At 39.7% G+C, this 21195-nt stretch overlaps 1 protein-coding gene across 1 annotated transcript in view; it reads left to right on the top strand.

Moving 5' to 3' along the window:
- COMMD1 (copper metabolism domain containing 1) overlaps nt 1-21195 on the top strand; it is an 88049-nt gene that overhangs the window by 50467 nt on the left and 16387 nt on the right. The window lies entirely within an intron of this gene.

The following is a 21195-nucleotide window of genomic DNA, read 5'->3' as shown; positions in this document are numbered from 1 at the left end:
AATTGCTGAATCATTGATTTGCTAGCTTGCTTAGGTAAGCTGTCTCTATACTCTCAGTGAGAAGAATGCATTTTTCAATACATAAAACTATAAATATATTACTAATCATTAATCCTTCCTGTACCAATTTTTTTGCATATTAGTCATTTCATTAAGGTACAAGCTGAGGAAGAGATCAAAGTACTCTGACTGCTCTGCTGCCAGATTAATTCTATTTACAGTTGTTCTGCCTCTCCCTTTGCCTACATTTCCTTGAATGAGGACCACAAGAATAGAAGAAAATAGAATTCTTTATTGGCCAAATGTGATAGGACATACAAGGAATTTGTCTTGGTGCAAATGCTCTCAGTGTACATAAAAGAAAAGATACATTCATCAAGAGTCAAGAATTATAGGTACAACACTTATTAATAATCATAGGGTACAATAAGCAATCAAATCATACTAGGAAACAGTCAATATAAATCGTAAGGATACAAGCAGCAAAGTTACTGTCATACAGTCACAAGTGGGAGGGGATGGGTGATAAGGAGTGATGAGAAGATTAATTAATTAATTAACTATTATTAATTAATAATAGTTGTCATAAACATTCCCTCGGACCTTCTAGTTACATAATTATCATTTTGTTGCACAAGTTTAAAAATATAGTTGGAATGTCAGCAAAATTTTCACACCCAAGAATATTTCTTGGTTCCAAAAATGGTTCAGTAACCTTAAAAAAAACTTAATGATTACAGACCAGTTTGAAAGAATTCTAATCCACACAGAAACAAAGACAAAGATTAATAGAGTGGATAGAAAACATCCATTCAGAAAGTTGAACATTGGCAGGGAACATTCTTCCAATGTAATTGCTTAAAGTTACCTCCTCCACTGCAGCCACTGACAAGTATACACATCCTTCTCTCAGGGAAAAATATTTGTGAGAAAATCCATGAGTACAATGTGTTATCAGCCCCCACCCCACCCACCCCCCAAAAATGTTGTCAACCATTGCTTTGAATTATCTCCATTCCAGTTGGTTGGAGTACAGGCCATAGTTATCTACATTTAGAGGCAGATTTATATATACTTTTCGTCCAGTTTCTTTTTATATTATATCTTTTATATAATAAAGTAGCAGGTAAGTTCTATTTTTACTTATCTCCATCAACTCATCTGAAGAATGGAATTGAATGAAATGAACCCTTGCCTACCAACTACCTCATTAAATGACCATGTGCAATTATCATGAGAACGTAACTTTGCTACCTTGTATTTACAACATTCGCAGGTCTGTAAAGGAAATGGAAATCTGAAATTAGATAACAACATTTCTCTTAGCTACACTGCTTAATGACTAGCTTGCTGATCCCAGTTGTGGTCATTAAACAAGGACTAACTCTAGTACTAAATGCCAAATATCTGTGATATTTAACCTGTGATTTTGTCTTCGCAACTGAATTCCTATTGGTATGTATTTTTCCCCCTTTGGATTCATTGTTGAGTCACTGACACTGCATTAGTGCCCATAATGTGGCTAGATATTTTCTTAGTCTACTCCATGCTTCATTTTATTATCCCACCAATGCATATCAATTATAACTTGACTTGTCCAAATTAATGACTTTTTCATTATTAGTTTTCATAATTATAGTTAGTCTGGATTTTATCAGACTGATTTTTATTTATCTGCTCTGTGATAATGAGTATTGGGTAGAGAATTTGTAACAACGTCCATTAGACATCAGTCAGCAAAAATCAATCAGCTTTCACAAACCAAATCTGCCCACCGTGTTATAAAATTTGAAATTGACTGAAAAACAGTTCTTACTATTAGTACAGTAGAAAAATATGTGCCTCAGTTTTGCAACTGTGTATTTATTAATGGATTGGTGCAAACAGAGAATGCTCTCTGTTCTTTTTAGCTGGGGGCGGAGGAGTATGATGCATGAAAAGGAAAACCAAGGTTGTAGTTTATGGATAGTAAATAAGAACATGTATATTTCTAGTGCACAAAGGGGGAAAAATTATCCTAATTTTGCATATGAACCTCTTTTACATTAATTACACTAATTTTGTTACAGTATAGTTAGATCATTCTCAGAAATATTAGTTGGTGATTAATTGTCATTCAAACTGTCATGTGGGACTGCTTATGTTTAAATAGTGATAGATGTATTTAAATGTTCCAAAGTTTTTCAACTAACAAAGTTTCTTGAATAATTTCTTACGCTGCATCAATATCTGCACCTTAGATATAAGATGCCATATCTAGAAAGGTTGGCAATGTGTAACAGAGGAAATAAGATGAATAGACTCATCACTAAAGATGATCAAATGGATCATTTTGTTTTCCTTTGCACAGAAAGTCCATGGTTCTTGAGCTAAGTCTTGATTTTTGAGACTTAGAATATAGCCATGCAGAATTGATTTCTAAAACTTAGAGTTCAGCTATGCAGGATGTATACAACTACAATGTATACATCTACAACAGTTGGTATGCCAGAGATCTGTTTTGGACAACTATCTTATGCAAAATACTTAGAAAGTACCATTTTTTTCTATCCCAAATAAGATCCATTACCCTGGCCCAATATTATAATATGCCTTTCTCCCATTATACTTTGAAATGTTGCAGCATGAATTTGCCCATGAACCCTAGAGAAATTTTTTAAAAACATAGTATATTTTCTTGCTGTGCCATTTTTACAGGAGATGGCACATTGAATTAATAACCTTCATCTGATTCAAAGTCAGGGATTAGATGGGGAGATCACTTGCTTCCTTTTAGCTGACAACTCAGGAAACATTTGTAGGAGGACTGCCAAATTTCTTGCTGTCACTACTATGTTACTGCAAGATGATTAATTGTCTAGCAGCCCTGATCTTTTTTTTCTAAATTATTTCACATTAATTTCTAAAATGCTTTTTACTTATTCTTCTGTCTTTTCACATATGTGGTATCTTAGTTTTGCTTTGTATACTTTGCCTTTTAATCACAAATATAATAAAAATAATTTTAATTGTAATGATTCTTTATTTTCTTGTTTTCTGCTATGTTTTTAAGATGGCTATTTTGGACTATTATACTGTAATATGGTTGACATTTTGGTTTTTGATGCCAAATAACTCATTTCTAAGTTTTGTTCACCACGTGCATCTTTTTAGTACTCTGTATAATTTTGATAAGCTGTCCACTAATTTCCCGTAAGTGGGGTTCATACCAAATTAGATTGTTGGGAAAATAAAAAACAATATATTATTTCCTTAAACCAGCAGATCAGTATTGTCAATTATTTGTGGCCTTGATTCATAATTTGAAACTGGACCATGACAGCAACTTGATAAACTAAAATGCTATGCACAAGTATAATATACATTATTTGAAATTCTCTGAATCTTGTTTTCTGTTGTCCTAGATCCTGTTTTCTGTGAAAATACATTCTAGAAATTATTAAAATTAAGAATGGAGAACTCCTAGATTTTCTTTTGCATATGAAAAAAATTCCCACACCACTAATTTTGTAAACAGTTAAAAGTGATAGAATTCCACTATCTTCTTCTTCTTCTTTTTCTTTTCAGCGTTTGTCTCGCGCTCGGGCGAGGTCCGCTAATGTCCTTGAGTACTGCTTCCACACCTCTCTGTCTGCCACGTGTGTCGGGTCTGCCTTCGCGATCTCTAGATCGGCCTTGATCGTGTCCATCCAGCGTTGTTTAGGTCTACCACGCGGTCTCGCTCCTCCGACAGTCACCTTCATTACAGATTTGATGATGGATTCTTCCTTGGCGCGGCTCACGTGGCCGAACCATCGTAGCCGGACTGCCTCATGACCGTGGGGATGGGCACGACGTTGAACCGTCACGCACTTCTTCGTTCCTGACGCGATCGAGTAGGGTGAGGCCTACCGACCATCGGAACATTCGCATCTCCATTATCTGGAGTCTGCTTTCGACTTCTTTGGTCGTCGGCCAGCACTCTGCGCCGTATATGGCCACGGGCGCACCACAGAGTTATAGATTTTCGCCTTCAGGCGCATCGGCATCTTCTTGTCACAGGGACGCCGTGACGGACTTCCATTTGCCCCACGCTGCATTGATCCTGGCTGCCACCTCAGTTTGTAGTAGGCCTTCTTCCCCAAGAGTAGTTCCCAGGTACTTGATGGTGGAGGCGCGCGGTAGCTCCTGCCCGTTCACGTGGATGGAGCCTGTCATTTCATTGTCAGTGGTCAGGTATTCGGACTTCTTTAGGTTCAGCCGGAGCCCGAACTGCTCGAGGCGGTCGTGCCACTGTTGGACTCGGTGCTCTAGTTCAGCCTTGCACAGGTTGGCCAGGAACACATCATCGGCGTGAGAGCAGCGTCCATGGGGCGGGCGTGTACAGGTCGTGTGTAATTGTGTCCATCACCAGAATGAACAGCAGTGGTGAGAGAGCAGAGCCCTGGTGTACGCCGGACGGTAATATTAAACTCCTCTGATATCCCAGCTGCCGCTTTTACACGGCTTTTGTGACATCTGTATAGGAGTTGGACCCATTGTACTGAGCAGCTCAGGCACGCCGTGGGCCCCGCAGTGCGTACCAGATGAGATCGTGCGGGACTCGGTCGAAGGCCTTTTCCAAGTCTAGGAAGGCGGTGTGGGGCGGGATTTTCTTCTCTCTGTGAGCCTCCATCAGCATCCGCACACCGAAGATGGCGTCGGTGGTGCCGCAGTTCTTGATGAATCCAGCCTGGTTGACGCTGATGTCGACGATGTCCCGAATGCGCTTATCAAGGACGCGTTCAAAGATCTTCATAGTAGTGTGACAGTAACCTGACCGGTCTGTAGTTGGAGCAGTCCGCTGGGCTGCCCTTTCTCTTCCAGATCGGAACAGTGGTGCTGCGGTACCAGTCGTGTGGCACTTTTCCCGTGGAGACGATGTTGTTGAACAGCTCGCACAGCCACAATGCCGAGCCCGGTAGTGCCTTTTTCCAGAAGTCGGCAGGGATGTCGTCTGGTCCTGTTGCCTTACCGTTTTTCATGGCCTTGATGGCGTCGGCGACCTCGCTGGCATAAATGCCTGAGACTGGGCCTTCAACTGGGTCACCTCGCGGGGTTCGTGGGTGTGGGAACTCCTCGGTGGAGATCTTCTCAAGTATTGCCGCCACCTCTCTGCAGCGTCTCTGGGGTTGACGATCAAATTTCCCCTTTCGTCGTTGATCCCATGAAACTGGTCAATGTCCAGGGTCTTCCTGTGTCTGCTTTTGGCTAGGCGGTAGATCTCATTCTCGCTTCTCGCGTGTTCAGCTTCTCGTAGATGTCATCGTAGTGGGAGCTTCTGGTTGTCGCTACTGCTTACTTGGCTGCCTTTTTGGCCGCCTTGTATTCATCGCAGAGCTTCTGCTGGTCTTGTCCTGAAGAAAGGCCTTGTAGAGCCGTTTCTTCAGGTGTACGGCATCTTGTACTTCCGGTGTCCAGAGCCATGTATCTCGTTCGATGCGTCTCCGTCCTGGCTTGGTGCAACCAAGCTGTTGGCAGCCGGCAGTGTGAACAGTGCTCTTCAGCATGGACCACGCTTCCTGTGGCCCGTCGACCATCTGCAGGAACTGCTCGGTTTGATGAGGGGTCCCGCCATCTTCTTCTGGTTCCACCACTTGATTCGTGGCTGGTCTGCATTCCTTTTGTCAATCCTGGTCTTGGGCTTGCTGATCCTGATCTTCGCCATCAGCGGCCTGTGCTGACTGCTCGATTCGTGCGGGTACGCCTTGGCGTTGAGCACGTTTTTAGCGGCTCTTCGTCGTATCGATGATGTAGTCGATCTGTGTGTGGTGGCTCCGTTTCTGCTATGGTAGGTGAGGAGTTGAGATTCTCGCCTAATGAAGCAGGTATTCGTGATGGTCATATCATGGAGTCGGCAAAGTCCAGGATCCTCTGGCCATTCTCATTCGTATCGCCTGTGCCGTGCCCACCGTGGCACTGGTGTCCGTTTTTGTCCCGCCCTACATGACCATTCAGGTCGCCCGAGATGATGATGTCGTCTTCGTGTGGGATCTGCCTGAGTTGGATGTCGAGCAGTTCCCAGAAGGTATCCTTCTCTCCTCGTGACATCCGGTCTGAGGGGCGTAGAGGCGGACAAGATGTGTGGCGCTGCCTCTCGGTCGCTACGACGATTATCATCAGTCGTTCTGTGAGGCGCTTAACTTCTGCGACGGAACTTTGCCAGCTTGGACTGACAACCACAGCTACACCGCCGCGGTTTTCCTTACAGCTGGTGTATATGATCTTGTAGCCGTCTATAGTCGTAGCCTTGTTGCCCTTCCAGCGAGTTTCCTGGAGGCAGCAGATGTCCAGCTTCCTGTCCCGCATGGCCCTGACGATCTCGGTCGGCGTCCAGTCAGCGAATCCACGCCCAGGTGGCCACCTTGAGCGTCTGGCAGTCCCTCTGTTCCCGCTATGCGTTTTTCACACGGCCGTGCTTTCCGCGTGGACCATTTCGTTGATTTTGGCGCAGGCCAATGGTCTCCTGCGCCCGTCGGGTTCCCGAACGCGGTAGCATTGGACGTGTGTTTTGTAGTGGACGTTTCCATCATGTTGATGCGGCATTTGAGTACTCCAGCCGGCCTGTCGCGTGGGCCTGTCGCCGGAGGGTCTGCTCTCAGTTACGGTCAGCGTTGACGGCTTCGCGCATCCAGGGGACACCACTTGGAGGTGGCAGACCGCTGTCGCCCAATAGAATTCCACTATGTTTATCCAATATCTACAATAAGCAGTTCATAGGGATCCATCAACGTTTTCATTAATGACATGGAATAGTATCATATGCTATGTTGAAGATGATATCTTCAACATGATGCTTAAAGATAATACCTGGCATTTATATCCATTAATTCACTTCCTTTGGTATTCACTAATGTACCTATCTCACCTGTTATTTTTGTTTTTAAATGCAGTGTGTGTTTGTGTATGTGTGCAAAATTAAACCTTAATGTTTCCAAATTGCTCATCAGTGAATATGCCATTGTGGCCAATGACATGTAATTTGGACCAGTCACCTTATTTGATGAAAACCAGCTGAGGTGGCATTAAAGATTTGGTTAGGTGGTACAAAATATTTGGAAGAGGGTGGTTTTTTTTTACAAGCAAACTGCCCCTCCTCAAAGCCACATCCTCTGGAAGAATTTGGCAGAACTGCTGGCTATCTATGCATGCACAAACAGTGCCTCTGCAGCAGCCAACAGCCATGATTGCTTTAAGGATTAGAGAAGTGCTTTTCTCACAAAATGTGCTTTGAGAAGCTTCTTGTTCAAACATTTTAGGCAACCCTCATGTTTAGGTATATCAATCTTAATGCTCAGATTTTATTTACTTTTTTAAAAAAAATCTAAGATACAACAACTACAATAAGTTTCCAAATGAAGGCAACCACAAATATTTTCCATAGAGATTAGAATTCCATTTTTCATAGTCTTGAACAACAACTTCTGAGCTTTCTCACTGGTCTGAAGAGCAGATTCTTTAACTCTGACTTAAGTTCATGTTAAACCCATTATTTCCCTCCATTAAGCTCTCTTAATCCCACAGACCAACTTTAGGAGTCCAAAGTTGGTTGCAAGGAAATGGGAAATTTAGTCTGCTAGCATTTCAAAAGAGGCAACTCCTGTCATTTACTTCTCCTGTTAGAGTGGTTTTCAGACATGACAGTATAATACAAACTTTTCTCTGCCTTTGTCTCATACAATAAAATGCCCTCCCTTGTTGAAGCAATAAGGTACAGGTTAACAGAGAATTTATGGCTCCATAATAATGTATCCATAAATGTATTCTGAACTCTTTAACCAAGTTACTGTTACAATAAAGTTACCTCTTTTTGACATCTGAGCTGCCAAAATAGGTGGTAACAACCAATAGGTGGTAGCTAGTAACTCTTTACTGGAAGCAGATAAGAACCTGCCTGCAGATAATGTAGCTGAACTAAGAATGTTAATGATATTACAATGCATATTTTAGTTTTAAATATAAGATTGTTTCCTATATTTTACACAATCACATTATTGTTGCTTGCTATTACTTTTTATTTATTGTATTTTATATTCCATATTATATTTTCATAACATAATTTCACTATTACTAAAATGATTGTAATTCTTATTTATCTATCCATGCATCCATCCAATTTTGAGGCCACTTGATTCTTTAGCAGTTATCGGCAGCTTACAAATAAAAATCAAAACTAAAAATAGATTATAGCTAACCAGAAGAGCAATAGAGCCAACTGTAAGCATAAGCTTAGCTGAATGAATTTAATGGACATTAGATGGAAATTCTCCAGAACTCTTGAGTATAGCAATTGCTTCTTGAGGGGAGGGCACACCACAATCTTCTTCAAAAGTGAAGGGATAGCTCTCCTTTTTCAAGGAAGCCAATCCATTATATGGAACAAACCACCAGGCATTTTTAACTTATAGCCCTGCGCTTTCTAGTCCAGCATTTTAAAAACCACACCAAATTGTATTATATAAGTGGACAGAATTTCATCAGACATTTCCATTTTGTACCAAAAATGACATTGAAGGACAACTGGAATTAATGGACATTCATAGAATTATGAAACTGGAGTCACAACGGTCGCCTCACAATCAGGAGGCTGTGAGTTGATCCTAGGTAGAGACTAATATTTGGAATAGACTCTCCTTCTTGAGCAGGGGGTTGGACTAGATGACCTCCAAGGTCTCTTCCAGCTCTGTTATTCTATGTCTAAATATCTAAGAAGTCAGGTTGGGAAGATTCTTTTTATAAAATGGGAGCAGCCTTCCTGCTGCAAGCAATCATCCTTACAATACTGGGGGGATAATTGCAACAAAGGACAGAAAGTGCACCTGTGCCAGACTTTCAACAGTAAGAAACTAACAAAAGTCATTAATTTTAATTTCCAGAAACCATCAGCAGCATGTGCAGAACCATGCCAAATCTGCTTTTGTAAGATGGTCCATTAATCTAAGTGGACTGCAGTTCCATGGCTGACTTGATTAGTGACAAAGATGTGTTCTGTTCTGAAGATATAGCAGTTTAAAAGAGAGATAAGAAACTGCCATGTGGGGATGATTCTGAATCTACTCCCTTTGCAGTGCATGCTGACTATTTTAGTTTTTAAAGTAGTCCTATTAAATTGAAAAGCATTTTAATATAATATATAGTTTGACCTTCAGGCTAGCTTGTCATGAAAGTAACTTAATACTGAGCCTGTCTTTTCCCAAAGTAGCTTGCAAGAGTATTTTTTGTTGTTGTCCTTTCAATCTCTCCAAGTAGATCAAGTTGGTACTTAAAATTCCTCCACGTTGCTGAAATTTCTCATCAACCATCTGCATTCCAATGAAATACCATTTTGCTAAAGCTAATAAGTATTTGTCAAATAACTTCAGTCAATATGAATTGCTCAGTTATTAGTAAGATTAGTTGAACTAATTCTAGTTGTAAAGTGTGTATATTTTTGCATGTGCATTTTTTAATTTTAAAAGCATCCATATTTGCTCTAAGGATGTTTACTAACTGTTCTGAAAGAAAAATATATAAGATGTTAGGAGTTCCCTTTCCTATTTTATGATTTACTTTTACATTCTTACCCCATCTTTCCTGTTTTAGTGGATTTTACTTCTGTAGATTACAGGAGAGGGGATGTGCTTTTATGTCAGGAGAACATGTTTCCCTCTGTCAGAGATGTTTCTGTGAGAGAGAAAACTGTTGACTACAAAGTACTTGTAAATGGAAGGTCAATTAATTTTACATGTAGGATACATTATTTTACAGGCAAATGTTTTTAATCAGCATTTATTCAATTAATGTTGTTGTTGCTCATACACATCTGCCATATGTGAAGCCAGTTGAAAGTCCAAATGAAGCCATTGAGGTTCTTTCCCAATGTTTGGAGGCTGGGAGAATCTGAAGGGGAAAGAACAAGCTGTAGTTCTACTCTACCAAGCCTGGAATGGGACAATTCACCAGGGCCTAGTTGCTGCAGCCATCTCACCATGGCCAGCTCTCCACAGCCACCTCACGGCCATTTTACCATGGCCAACTCACTACACGAGAACTCGCCATGGCTAATAACACTTTATGTGGGCTGCCCTTCAACTATCCAGAAGCTTCCATTGGTCCAGAATGTAGCTGTGCAGATAGTTACGAGACTAGCTCATTGTGCCCATGTGATACCAGTATTCCACAAGCTACATTGGCTCCCAACAGATTGTCACGTGCAATTCAAGTTTCCTGGTTATTGTCTTTAAAGCTTTAGATGCCATAGGATCGCGCTACTTGCAGGACTGCCTGCTTCCATCAACCTCTGCCTGCCCCATGCATTCCCATATGGATGGCATGCTCCAGTTTTCCTCACTTTAATACTGCCATCTTGTGAGACCTACAGCAGAATGCATTCCTTATCAGTGGCTGCCTCTTGAACCCTCACACACACACAAAAGAACAGGCCCCAACACTGCTTACCTTTAAAAAGGTAATTGAGACCTGTTTTTTCCCCAGGCTTTTAGGTCTAGCTGAGTGGAGTCACCTTTAGAAAGTCCAATTATCCTGTTTGATCACTGTTTTATTTTGAGTTGTTCCTTTTCATGTTGTATGGTTATTTTTCTTTGTTGGTTGCTTGTTTCTGTTGTACTCTGCCCAGAGTAACCCTATTCATTTGTGGAGTTTTGTTGTTGTTTCTGGCTGTTTTTCCTTTAGGAGGGACATGCTTTCTTAAATTCAGGGTCATTTTCCTTTTAGTATTATTTATTTGGTATCTATTTCACTGGTTTTTTTTTTTCATAACAATAATTAGTACTGTGACTTCGAAGTTTAATGAAGCAGAACAACTTTATTTTCTCTGGAATTCAGTTATTAATTTCTTCAACGTCCAGCCACACCAACCACTTTAACCTTATCACAAGCTCCATCAGCAGCTGTTTGTTTTACTCTCTGGGGTAGTTAGGTGTTTTAAGATGCCTGAAATAATTGGCATTATATTTCTAACATAGGGCTACCTGCCTCTTTATTTTTCCTTTTCTTGTTGCTAAGTCCAAAGAATAACACAAAGAGAATAAAAAGTATAAAAATTCTTCCAATATGTTTCAAACAAATTTAATGATGCACTATTCAATTCAAACTCCAATGTTAATGTGTCGAAGGAAATAAAAGAGAACAGAATAAATAGCAGAGTTGGAAGGGACCTTGGAGAACTTCTGTTCAGGCAGGAAACCCGGGGCCTGTGGGGTTTTTTTTTTTGTTTTTTTTGAGGCAAGTCATTCCAAATAATGCAGTTGCTTAGAAGACACGAGTGTAGAAATTAGACTGTTAAAGATTTATGGACTTAATTATTCTTCCAAGTATGTTTTGTTTAGATATGAATAGGCTTCTAAGGAATATCTCCATTACTTTTGTTTGTTTGTTTTTTGTATGTTTGGTCTGTGATTCTACATTTTAAACAAAATAAATTTAGGCATGGCAGAATGTATGTTTAATGACTGAAATCTAGCCATTTTTCTTGATTGGGGAACAGTTTTCTGGTACATAAGATGCATCATTACCACTTCTACAAACTGAAATACTTGGAATAAATTAAGCAAGATCCAGAAATAACCAGTAAACTTTGTTATAGATTCTTAAGTACCTGAAATTTTTTTGGAAGAAACCATTCTGTAGAATCCCATAGCAACTAAAAACGCATGTGGGACTTTTATTTATAGCTGCATGAGTGCAGTAAGAGTTACCAGCATTTATTTATATGTCAATGTGATAGAACGGAAACAGGGTGAAGGGAAGGAATAGCTACACTAAAAAAGGGGAAGTAAATGGCAGGGGAGTAAGATAGAAAATAGGATGGACCTGAACAAGAAAAGAGGAACCAAAGCAAACACTTCTCACTTTTACAAAAAAAAAAAAAAAAAATTCAGAGAACAATCCTTTCAATGCAAAAACACACTTTTCCCAATAGTAGTAGTTGCATTCATCAGTTTACTCCATTTCATTTGTTTTCAGTAGCATCTTCTATTCTTCTCAACTTATATAAAATGTGCACAACCTCAATTATTATTTAAATAAGGAGGAAAAACCTGTCTTCATATAGGCAGCATATATAAAAGTACATTTTCTGCTGGCTAAAATTGTGAACAATCCGACAAAGCATTAAAAAACTCATCAAAATAAGAAGGGGCCTCAGAATACATTTCAGATGACTCTTGGATGATACAAAACTAGCCTCTTGTTATCATTAGAAATATCAGAATATCATATCCTATTCTGTGGCATATACAAAAGAGGCTACCTCATTCAGATGGAACTGATATATTCTTTTGTTCTGCTTGTCAGTTGCAGTACCATAATATTATGGCTGAAGATTTGCACTGGTATGAATTACTATATTATGATTTAGGTACTGAAATATTCTGAGAATTTAATTCATTGTGTCTTGGTAATAGACCCCTTCAAACATGGAAGAGAAATGCCGTGTTTAAAATATTCTAAAATAAAAGTCATAGGGATGGGAAGTGAGGTTTGATTAGAAGGCTAGCTTTTACTGGCAACAGGTTTGTGGAGGCCTAGTCTAAAGTATATTTATCTGAACTAAAACACGTTTCTTTCTCAAGATCAGATAAGGTATTTGTGTAATCAAATTACTCTATGTGCCAACGTTAGTTATCATCCTATTTAATAGAGTGCTGACTATGCCAACAGGACATCTGACCAAATCCATCTTACAGAAATAGAAACTCCCTTTCATAATGTATCCAAAATATGATAATTTGAGCCTCATCATTTATGCCTTGAGTGAACAACATGGTTTATTTTTTCTATGATCCATTGGTATATTTTCTTGGCCATTTATGGTATATTCAAGAGTCTTCTCCAACATCAAAATTCAAAAGTCTTCAAACTTCAATTTTCACTTCTATGTGGTATCACAGGGAAAACCAATCCCTTACTGATTCTGATCTTTGTAAGTATAGACGAAGTATCTGGCATCTAAATACCTTTTTCAATGTCTTTATTATTTCTAGCAAGGGCTACTATGTGGCATATTTTTTGATGGCTGGCTCCTTTTATAATCAATTCTAAAAGATTTAAGTTCTTGTCAATTCTAAGGCCAATTGTTGTACCTATTGTCATTAATTTGATCTTTGTATTTAATTTTAACCCCAATTTTTCACTGTGCACCTTTTCATTACTACAGCTTGCAGTCCATTTGCATTTTCAGCCATCAGAGTAGTATTGGCATAGCACAGGTCTTCGATATTGCTTCTTCCAGTTTTAAACTACATTCATCTTCCAATCCAGTTTCCTTCTATATGAATTCCACATATATATTGAATAGTAAGTGGGAAATATACATCCTTGTCTCACTCCTTTGGCAACTTGGAGCCAATCTATATATCTGTACTGTAGTTTCTTGACTTGTGCATGCTTAAAACTGAGTTATTTAGAAGAGTATTTGCATTGTGATTTTTGTTACCCATTTATTTTTTATTGTTTTTGTAATTTTTATGTATTTTGTTATATGATTGTTTTTATATTATCATATTATGGATAATTAATATTTTAGATTATTCTGCAAACTGCCAGGATTGTGACAAGTAACAAGCATAATAAAAAAGCATAAAAATAGGAGTACAAAAGTGTGCATTCAGATCCCTCAAAAGATGCTAGGTTTCTATACTTTTTTGTCACAGAGTCACCAAACTTGATAACAGGTTTAATATCACTTCATTTAGAGGACAACATAAGGATGGAAAACTGTTTATATTTCTTCTGTACAGCAATTTAGGCATGTGTTCTGCTTTGTAACTATACATTTTTATAAAACTTGATAAGGCAATTATTGAAAAGTTGCCTAATGCCAGAGTAATGGAGTGAAAACTAACCGATCAAACAGGTTCTGCTGTTCAGTAGAATATTTGTCACTGAAAAGTTTTAAATGGAGTATGCTTTATTTTAAATCAATAGTACACTGCCCTGCTATCGACTAGGAGAGATTAGAAAATGGTCCAAAGCAAAATGTAAAAAGATTTTTACCAGATGGTTATGAACACATGGCTGCTAATCATTATTAAAACATTAATCCACAATTTAATGTTATTTGTTTTTCTAAAATGCTTCTTTCATAAAGACCCAATTAGTTATGCAAGCAATATAGTAGAGTTCTTTTTTAACATCTGCTTCATGCATCAAGATGCAGTATGCAAAACTAGGGCACCATAGCCATTAATTTCTCTGAACTTTGCTTTCCTGCTTTTTTCTCATTTTACCAAAATACTCACTGCAAGAAAAAGTGAGAGCTCTAATAAGGTTGCACAAAAGAAGAGATTAAGACTATAAGGGAGAGGCATCCTTTTCTTGTTGGTACATCCTAGTCTATTGCTTTTGCCGGGCTCCATTAGTGCAGTTGAAAGAGCTAACTGAATTGAGAATGAGTTGAAGGGAGGACACAGGAAGAAAGAACCGGGTCAAAATAGTATTAACTTCTCTGGTCCCTTCAAATAATATCCTAGAATTTTATTTCTTTTCAGTTTTTTTTTGTACTTTTTCACAAAATTGTTAACACTTTAACACTTCTGTAATTTCGTATCCAATATAGGAATATTATCCAGGTCACTCTTTTATTTTGCTATTTGTATGTCACTTTTAATTATTAAGACATCAGCTAGTTTCATTTGTATGTCCAGTATAGCATCTTTGTCCATATCATTTTATAGCCTGTCATTTTTAAGTCTGCTTTCAAATGAAGCTCACACTTATTTATTTATTAAATTATTATTAAATTTTTATCTTGCCTTTTTTACTTTATAAGTAATTCAAGGTAGCAAACATGCATAATATTATTCCCTCCTCCTATTTCCCTCTGAACAATTCTATGAGCTGAGTTGGACTAGAGTGACTGGCCCAAGGTCCAGTAGATGTTCTTCCAGAACATTTTTTAAACACAGTCTGTCTACAATAACAAACACTCTTAAAATTAACTTCTGCATCTAGTATTTAAAAATATCTTTCAATAAAATATCTTGCTTCATTCTGTAAAGTATGTCAAATTTAAGTGTTCTTCTCCTTTAATTCTGAACTTTAGTTGCTTGCGATTCTCTCAATCCCTGATCACCCTCAAATATGGGTTCTCCTTGTGAGAAGACTAATAAAAGGAGACTTTGAATATTGGGCATTAATATTCAGTGTCCTTTTTCTGGTCTTCTCCCAAGGAGCAAACATATGGAGCATTTTAGGGTGATTTCAAGTCCTCTTGAATTACAAAGTCTTACTTGCCCCCTTTTCATTCGGCCATGGTCATCAGCTCCATTTTTGGTTCATTCCTGCAGACATTTCATTACCCAACTAGTGCTATTAATTGTGCACTTAATGAAAATAACAAATTCTGTTCATGATGATGGATTCTTAGGCCTTTTGTCAACTTTGTTAGCAAATTCAACATAGTTTCGAATTTTATGTGACCTTGCATTCCTATGCAACTGCCGAGATCAAAATTTAATTCCCACAAGCTTCCAATTGAAATTCCACACCAACACAGCAGCCACCAAACGCATCCTAAAAAGAACAGAACTGGCCCTAATTAGAAATGAACTTCACACAAAAAGGTTTCTCCTAGACCAAATCAACAAAGATTTCCTCACACTCCACCTCAGACTCAGCAACAAGATTCACCCCCTACTTTGGGACAAATCCAAACAACTCGCTGTCTGGAGAGCTGAAACACAGACCACCCTCAAGACAGACACACACACCAACAAACTCAGGAAACTACAACAACGCCAGAAACCAACTCCTCCCCCCACCACAGCCACACATGAAACAAACAGTGCACAACATCTCAGACAAGATCCTCACTGAAGCTGAAACCAAGGTCCTTTCAAAAGGATTCAACTTTGCTGTCGCTCCCAAACACATCCCCACAGAAACCATCATATGCGGAGTTGAAACCAGCCTGACCAGAACCAACCCTGATGATGCTAACAAAATCAGACTTGAAATCACCAACATCCTCTGCACTAGCAAACCACCCAAAAGCAACTTATCCAAAGAAGAACAAACTGCACTACTTAACCTGAAAGAAGACACCAGCATAATAATCCTACCAGCAGACAAGGGCAATGCGACAGTGGTTATGAACACATCTGACTACGAAACCAAGTTAACCAACCTACTCCAAGACCCCGCATACAAACCCCTAAAGACAGACCCCACCACCTACCTAGAAAAAACTACCAAATCCAAAATAAAGCCTCCCCCATCAGTGAAGAAATCCAGCAACGAATCATACCCAGAGAGAAATCATCCAGATGTCCCAAGCTTTATGGTCTCCCAAGATACACAAAGAAGGAACCCCACTCAGACCAATAGTCAGCTCCATAGGCTCACCCCTACAAAACCTGGCCAAATTTCTTGCCAAACAACTACAACCCTATGCAGAATCCATCAACTCACACGTAAGAAACTCATTCCAGTTCATCGAGATCATAAAGAAACAAAACTTACAACCTAACGACCTACTAGTAAGCTTCGATGTCATATCCCTCTTCACCCAAGTGCCAATAAAAGAAGCCTTGACAGCCATCCGAAACAAATACAACCCCCCCCAAGCACATCCTAGATCTGACCAACCACTGCCTATCCAATACATACTTCACCTACAATGAACAAAAATACAAACAAATAGAAGGAGCACCCATGGGATCACCCCTCTCACCTGTCATCGCAAACCTCTACATGGAACACTTTGAAACACAAGCTCTAGAAAAATACGACCACAAACCCAAACTCTGGCTCAGATACGTAGATGACACCTTCATAATCTGGCCACATGGGAAAGAAAAACTGAACAACTTCCTCACACACCTCAACAGCCTACACCCCAAAATACAATTCACCATGGAAACAGAAGCCAACAATCAACTTCCTTTCCTAGATGTCTTGGTATACAAAAGATCCAATGGCTCCCTAGGACACACCATCTACCAGAAGAAAACACATACAAACCGCTATCTACATGCACTCTCACACCACCACCCAGCACAGATCAATTCCAGTAGCCAAGACACTCATCTCCAGAACAAAATGCTTAGCCGATGAACACCACCAAAAACCGAACTACACACTCTCACCAACGTACTTACAGCCAATGGATTCCAAAGAAAGAAGATTACCCACCTAATCCAAAAAGAAACCCCAACCAAAATCCAAGACAGAGAACAAGAAAAGCGGCAAAGCCCTCCTCCCATATATAAAAGGCACTACAGACAAAATTAGCAAGATCCTCCAAAAACACAACATCAAAACAGCATTCTGCACAAACAAACAAAAAAATATCCACCATCCTAAGAAACCCCAAAGACAAAATCGAATTAGAAAACCAAGGAGTATTGAAATCCCCTGCACTGCCTGCCCTACCACATACATTGGACAAACTAACAGAAGAATAAGTGCACGCATTGAAGAACATAAGAACTCAATCAAAAAAGAAGAAGCGACCTCTTCCCTGGTCCAACACCTCAAAGCCACAGGACATGAAATTGATTTTAAAAATACCAGAACCATCGCCAAAACCGAACACTTCAACAGCAGAATAATCAGAGAAGCCATAGAGATAGAAAAACGCCCACACAGCATGAACAAACGAGATGACACCTCCCGCCTTCCAGCCATTTGGAAACCCGCCCTCATGAACAGGCGAGTACCTAACATGAAGAAGGACACCAGACCCACACCCATGAGAGCCACACAAGATGCCACCACCACACTTCCATGTAGAAAACAGACTCACACCCACTCAGAAGATGAGACACGACCATGGACCAGAAGCTGCACTGCAGCTGCATCACTACCCACTTCAAACCCCTCCGAGCCATACATGAAGCAAACCGACACCCACTATGAAGATGCAGCACGACCACGAACTCGAAGCCAAACAGCAAGATCACAGCTCACCAGCTCAAATCCCCAGCAACTAAGACTAACCTGAGCACAACCAAGCCCCCACCTGAACAGAACACGCCTCCAACCAATCAGAACACGGCTAACCCCCAACCAATCAGAACACAGCCAAACCCCCTACCAATGAGAACACACCCCCACCCAATCAGAACACAGCCAAGCCCCCCACCCACCCCCACTGGCAGTTAAAAGGAAGGAAGCAGCTGCAATCTCAATTACTCTGAGAAGCACAGAGCCGGAGACAGAAGCCTGAAGATGATGAATGAGACTTCATCGAAGCGTTGCCTAGACACTTGAATCTTACGCGGGAGAAAACCCGAACAACCAAAGATCCACATGCAAATACCCGCGAGAACCTCAGAAAACAAATATATATATATACACACACACACACACACACACACACACATATACACACATATATACACACACGCACGCACACAGAGAGAGAGAGAGAGAAACTGGTAGTGGGGTAGGAAAGTCAAGGGCAAAGGGCACTGGATAAGCCATTACAGGAGGGAATTCTAGAATGGCTCATGAATTTATGGCCTCCATGACAGCCATGGGCCTAAGCAGAAGCAATTGCAACTTAGGTCCACATAAGCAGATGCTTGATATCTTCTTTACTTCAGAACAGATCAGATGGGATCTGGACATGAGAAGCAGAACTTTAAAATGTCCTTTTACCATTGTTAGATGCTTTGCTGATTAAATTGTGGATTGTAGCCTTCTGGACCTCTGCAAGGATTTGATGGATCCAGAAGGTACTTGGTAATTTTTCCAACAATTTAGTTGGCAGCTCTGATTTACGGGCTGATTTATTCAATTTCTGGAATATAGAAGTATCTCTCTAACCATCAATTCCAAGTAACTCCATGTTTGTTTGTTTTTCATTAAATGTGGAATTAAGTGACAGAAAAAATTATGAGACTGACAATGATAAAAAAAGCAAAAGTGAGCATTGCAAGTATAAGATCATGTTGGATCCTTCTCAATAAGTGTCCTGACAGTGATGACATATCAACACTTATTGTATCCATGGACTCCCTGTTCACTGAAAGTATGAGCATTTTAGGGAAATGCAGAGTTTTGCAGTTTTTCTTATTGATCAAGTCGCTTCTATTTAGATTTCAGTTGGACTGCTCCAAGTGAGGCAAAGGGCAATATCTTGGATTATGACATAGGATTGTTCTGAGTTTGTGGAACCTGGGGAAATGCATAAGATTCACTCTAGTATAGGTTCTGTCTCTGGTCCATGATTTGGAGATTCTCCTGGACTAAAGAGTCTTGCTGGAACAGCAGGTGGAAGCCATGGCCATTATAGCACTGTCTGGATGAGGATGCTCTGGTGATAGTGACTGTGATGATCCAGGGCATGGCACAAAGGCAATACAGTCAAATAATAAGTAAGAGTCCCTTTATTTGCTCCAACTTTGCCCCCAATGTCCTGGTTACCTTCTAGGCTGGAGAAAAACTCTTCCGGGAACAGCCTTTGGCTGCAGAGATTCAAGTCCAAAACATTAACAAAAACTGTAACTATAAATCCAATCAAGGCAAGATGAAGTAATTAGTCCGGTAAGGCAAGAGCAGGAATTCCAGATATGAAGGAACAGCAGTAATTCAACCCAGTTGGGAGGATGCCAGGAACACAGACAACCAAAGCTTGCATCTCTTTTAAACTTTCTTCCCACGCAACCCACGTTGCTCTCTTCTCCGTTCCTCCCTGCGTGCCCTAGGATGAAGAGGGGGGTGGGCCTGGGTCTTCCTCTGAATTCCCTCTCCCTTGTTCTACCTCTCCCCTCCTCTGCCCAGCCGGACTTTGCCCTTCCCCAGTTTCCTCCACAGCCAACAGAGCCACACTCCTGCTCCCTGTCAGCTGTTTGTCTTCCTCCTCGGATTGGGACTCTGATGGGCTTGAGTCACTGTCATGCCCTTTGGAGTCTGAATTGAGTGTCATATAACTGTCCTATCGCAATTCACTCTACTTGGGTCTGCCTTGGAAGATGACTCTGAACTGCCACAGATTCAGAATGCAGCAGTAAGGCTGCTAGCTCAGGAAGCCTACTATTAGAGGATTACATCTATTAGGTCACTGAATTCAAAAGGCTTCCAGATTCAATTCAAAGTACTGGTCATTGTCTAAAAAGATCTGTACAGTGTGATGCTGGTATATATATTGGAATATGTCAAAAAGGGTTCTGCCCATCTGTCATCCATTTGAGATAGACCAGTGAAGAAACAGTCTTATGAACTGTTGGAATTCTAATAATTATAGAATATAATGACAAAATCTTAAAAGCTTAAAAGATTTTCTCTCTCTTTCTGCATAAAAAGAATCAAGTTGAACAGTCTTGAGGTTTTTCTTATAACGATCTGGGTGAGCCATCAAGAGAAGGCCTATTGAGATTGTTCCCCTTGCCAAAGAAATATATGTGGTGTGGACAAGATGACCTTTTTTTTCAGTAATGGTCCCCACACTCTTAAATGCTTCACCTACAATGATAGACACAGCCACCTCTTATTTTTATGGCTGCATCATTATGCACACATCTATCATTTGATTGTACTATGTTTGAAAGAATTTGTTCCATTCATTCATTAAACTTAGCAAAACCTACTTAGAAATGTGCAAAACCTAGTTAGTTAGAAACATAACCAAAGAATTTATGGTATCTTTGCCTATTTAGTAGAAGTATTCTCTTAATTTTTGTTAGATCACAGAACTCTTTTTTACCTACATTTCCCATCATTATGTTTTTTCAAGGTCTCTGACAGTTTAGTTGTAAGGCATTAACACTTCAATCCATAAAGCTTTCAGAATATAAAATGACGTGGTTGGGATGCATAGAAACCAGTTCTGATTTAATCCCTTCTTTATTTGGTAGCATAATTATATTACTATTAAAAAAAAACTGCTCACTGGCTATAGTCATAGACTTAATTAAGGCCTTTAGAATCCCTATAATATAATTGCAAATTTGTACAAGTAAAGGCAACTCCTGTTGATTAGGAGGAGTTTAGTCACTGGGATTTTTCGGCAATCTTGATTTATTAAAAATATGCCTTTGGTATGCAGTAGTTGCTAGAGAATAAGCAATTTGCAACTCCAAAAATAGTGCAGGAAATAAAAAAATGACTATACTGAAATAAGCCATCCATTTGTTTATAACTACATTGAAACAGTAAACAGTACCTGCATACAGCTAAATATAGCAATAGCACTTAGACTTATATACCATTTCATAGTGTTTTCCAGCCCTC

This window comes from Pseudonaja textilis, chromosome 1 (genome assembly GCF_049901715.1).
Source record: "Pseudonaja textilis isolate UNSWEBS1 chromosome 1, rPseTex1.2, whole genome shotgun sequence".
In the NCBI taxonomy this organism is placed as follows: domain Eukaryota; kingdom Metazoa; phylum Chordata; class Lepidosauria; order Squamata; family Elapidae; genus Pseudonaja; species Pseudonaja textilis.
Note: the sequence above shows the minus strand (reverse complement) of the source record. Positions and strands in the feature narration are given on the sequence as shown.